Below are 4,650 nucleotides of genomic sequence, written 5' to 3' on the forward strand. Positions count from 1 at the left end.
TATTCGTGTATAAATGTGTGTATAAATATACACTGGACTGATTTTGGGTAAAGGGAACAGGTTATGTCTGTGTGGATGTACAGAAGGGAGAGTGAATGTGTGTGTGTGAGAGAGAGAAAGTGATTGAGTGTGAGGGTTTGTGTATCTGAGAATATTTGTGACTGAATTAAGTAATATACTGGTGAGGACCTGACTGAGCTCGTATACATGTGTGAGTGAGTTAATGAGTGAGTCAGTGAGTATATATTTTTTAAATGTTTGTACATTGTATTTAATCCTTTATGTCACCATACTGTATACTGTAAGAGCGTGTGACTGTGTGAGAGTGAATGAGTGTGTGACTTTGTGTAAGAGAGTGAGCGTGTGACAGAGAGTATAGTAAGTGAATGAGTGTGTGACTGTGTGTGAGTGAATGTGTGAGTGTGTGTGTGAGTGAATGTGTGAGTGTGTGTGTGTGTGTCTGTGTGTGTGTGTTTGTGTTTGTGAGTGCGCATGTGTGCACTATTTGCCTACCCTTCAGAGCTGTTTTTCTCTTACATCATTTTTTGGCTTCAGCTTTTGCTGACTATCCAAAATATAAACTTGGTTGGTTGTGTATGTGATCAATTCTTTCTACAATATTGGGGTTTTTTTTTGGTTTGTTTTGTTTTGTGGCAGTTCTCTGCCAAACCATCCAGCAGTCACACATGTCATTTGGTGTAAATGGGAATAGATTTAGCATTTCTGAGTGCTGTCAGCGTGCCGTTGCCAAACCCACCCATCCAGCGTCGGAGGTACAGTGGGGGAAACTGAAGCTCCATAGTGATGCTGGGTAAATTAATGGCCAATGAAGAAATCGGAATAAAAATATATGTACTGTATCTTCTGTATGTGTGAAATACGATCCTGCAGAAATGCCTGAAAATGTGCTAATATGGACACATATCTGTTTGTACATGAGCAGTAAAAATATAAATTATGAAAAAAAGCACTATAATCCTGTATAAATGACTGGATGTAAAAGGGGAATCAGCGCTTTGTCAGGCCTGACGTCATTTTCTGGTTCTGTGCGGGGCGTCCATTTTTAGCTTTTCTCCTGCTGGAACGGACAGCTTTTACCGGTGAATTCTTTCTCCCCGGAACTGCATACATTCCACTGCAGCCACCCAAAACTTAGCCTACAGGAAGTGAGAATCCAACTTTACGACTCGACTTAATCATTTCATGTTCAGAGTGTACTCTTAAATTATTCTTCCTTTAGTTTTAATCATATCAAACCTATTATCTTATTACATATTTGTTTCTGCCTTTGTATCCATTGGCGCTGATATTACAATACTTTTAAATTCAATCCATCACCATACAAATAGATACATATTTAGCATTTTCGAGGAGCCGATATGTGCTATTTTACATAAAATTTGCATCAATTAAAAATGATGTAAATAGAAAGGACAATTTATTGCTCTGAGGATTTATTCAATTTAACTCTATAATTGCATGCAATCCATGCGCTCATTATATTACAATTTTGTGCAGTTACCAGCAGCTGCTATTGAGCTAATGACAGAAGCAGCAGGGGAGGAGTTAAGGTCCCTATAGCTTACCCAAAAGGTACCATTGGCTAAACTCTTTTAGGAATATTTTGTAAAGAAAAAAATGATATTTTTGTTTCTCTCACAATCAGAAGGCAGATAGCTTATCTTAAAACTGACAAAACGGCTATCTGGTTTAATTTGTAGTACTACTTTTTTTTCCGTTATTATTTCAAGAAGGAATAAGGCAAGTAAAGCTATCTGTGCAATGATAGTACCTATTTTGTCTTTTTGAAAAGAGGAAAAAATCCCTATAATTTGTTTCTGGCCCAAATACAGTCCAAGCCTATGATACAAAACTGAGATTATGAAAACAATTTCAAACAGAGAAATGTAAAATGGGCATTTGATATCAGTTACTGTGGACCTACTGGGGAGGTCTTTTATAAAGATATTGCACCAGACCATATGTTAGCCTGGTGTCGTAGTGTGATCTCTGGCTTGGAAAGGGCTTACAGCCATTTAGCAAGTTCTGACCAGAGAGAGTGTTGCTATTTCACCATAACTTTCTCTTCTGTTAAAAAGAGATTTCCTTTCTCTGGAAATACACACGATTTTAAATAGCAGAAGAGACCAAAGTTACCAGCCAGCCTCCCCAAAGGAGACTTCCCAAGCATATTCTTAGCTTGTAATAAATCTGTTTTTGCTCCAGAATCCCAAACCTTTTGGAGCTCCTCCCAAAGTGTGTTTTGCTAGAGTAAGTTAGTCCTTTTAGTCATTATTTGGGAATATCCAAAACAAGATTCCTTTCCAGCGACCGTGTTGTAAACTATCAGCAAGTTCGCTTTTTGGCCCTCATGAGGCATACCTCAGATGTTGGAATAAACACCCACACGCTGAATACTGCCGAAAGAGTGTGTGCGTGTGTATGTGTGTGTGTGTGCTCGTGTGCGTACGTAACTGCATATGTGTACAGGGAGTTGTTTTTTCCTCCTCCTTTCTTAGTTATAGGGATTTGTCGTTGGTTTTGTATCTCAAAGCTTCTGCAACACAGGTTTACTTGTCATGCAAATATGGCACATTTGAATTTAAGAGAGAGAATGAGATTATACATACTGTATAAAATGTCCTTTTCTGTGTGTTGAAGTGACATATCGCTGAAGGCTCCACTATTTAGGCACGGCACTGCACAGCTGTGCTGTGAGTGGTCATAGCTCACCTCTCACCTCTCTTCCAACCTGAATGTGATTCTGGAACCTTCCACACTCGAGCGGCCTTCTCCCCCTGGCCTGAAGGCAGCAGCCATTCACACACTGCAGCTCTCCCGCCCTATCAGAGTCCTTGTTGTTGTTGATATGTGTCTCTTTGGGAGGTTTACGCAGTTCCTGTTAATACGACCACAATTAATGTTAATGCGGTGATGATTTAGAATCAGGTGTATCCTAATTCTGACACCAGCATATTAGACTATTTCACCTTTAGCCACTTAAATAAAAAATACAAATATTGAGTATGGACCTTATGTAAATGCAGTTACTGAATTCATTTGATGCATCAGATTTAACTCAAAGGGCAGAATTAGTACCGGATTCATTCGCTTAAACCGCGTTTCACAAGCCGTCGGGAATATTTCTCCGATCGAGCTTCATTCCGCGATAAAACCGCACGTGATCCGGGAATTCTGTCAAGCCTCGGCGTTCCGGGCTCGGCGCTCCTTCCCTTCCCGAGGTATCCGTGTATCCGCGGGCATCCCTCGCGCGCTAACCGCAGGACGGGTCCCTGCGAGCTGGTCCTCCTGCGACTGGAGTTTAATAACCGATTGTTTACCGTTCCTTCCCCCCCTCCCCCCGCTCTTTTCCGTGCTGTAAGTATAAAATTTTAATTACGGGCCTGACAGCCGCGGAGCATGATGCAGGGCCTGGCATCCATCACCGGGAGAAGGCCGGTGTCGGAGAGCTTTGACTTTGCCGAGATGCCGGCGCTCTCCCGGTGAGAGAGAGGAGTTGAGCAGCAGGTGCCATATTACTGTGTACAGAAAAGCAATTAGGAAGCATATTGGATGAATGAGGAGTGAATTAATATTAGCGAGTACATTTGTCAGTGGGTTTGATGCGAGCCTTTTTCTTTTCTTTATGCAACATTAAGATTGTGGCGCTCATAAATTCTCTGCTTAAATTGCCATCTGTTCCCCTGTCAGACCGCACCGAGACACAGAGGAGGAGAGAGGAGAAGACGGGGGAAAGTTTCTCGCCTTTATTTTTTCTTTCCAAAGAGAAGATGGCTTTTCTTGATTTATTGTGAGGAGGCAGGGAGAAGGGTTCTAAATCCTGCTTTGTCAGTCTTAATTTCATTGTTCAGCATGGCCTGGATGAATGTAGTGTTTTTATATATATCCTCCGAAGATCCGGCAGAAAATTTTTATTTATGTTTTCTTTTCATGATACAAGTGTCTTGGATGACAAAAACAAGTTGTAGTGAAAATATATTTTCAAAGATACTATTTTATTTTTATTGAATGTCCCATGTAGTGTAGGTATGAACAGCAGAACATATGGTTCTAAGACCAGAGACGGATGTCCCCTACAGAGGACTAAAATGTAGGAGGATATGTGCATTTGCATTGCATTGTGTGAGACATTATCACCACAGTAAACATGCAATGGTCCTGTAACATGTAATATGTAATATGTATGGTTAGTGGTGAATACACAAGGCCGTAAGCGCAGTTTAGTAAAGGAATTTGCTTTGTTTCTCCCCCAGCACACACGCTTTAATAGCAGAAGTAGCCGTGGTTGTGGAAAAGTGGCCAAATTTAGGGTCTATGGTGTGAAAAACATAGGCGGCCGGCTTAATAACACGGCATCCAACAGCTGTCACCGGGAGATTACTGTCACCGAGTCCCCTGCCCGCAGGCGATGTGGGAGAGAGCGCCGGGCTCGGCGGAGGAGAGTCCCTCAGTAATTAGCCGGCCTGGAGTTAGCGCTAAGCTGCCTAATCTACAAGGTGAGCGAGAGAGGGGGGCGTGCGTTTGTCGCCTCCCGAGAAACCCCGCTCGGAGTCCGCGTGGGGAAACCGGGGAAACGGGTCGACGGAAAACGCCGGCTGCCGTCGCCGCGGCGCCTCCCGCCTCCCCGCT

Source organism: Conger conger, chromosome 18, assembly GCF_963514075.1.
Source record: "Conger conger chromosome 18, fConCon1.1, whole genome shotgun sequence".
NCBI classification, from domain to species: domain Eukaryota; kingdom Metazoa; phylum Chordata; class Actinopteri; order Anguilliformes; family Congridae; genus Conger; species Conger conger.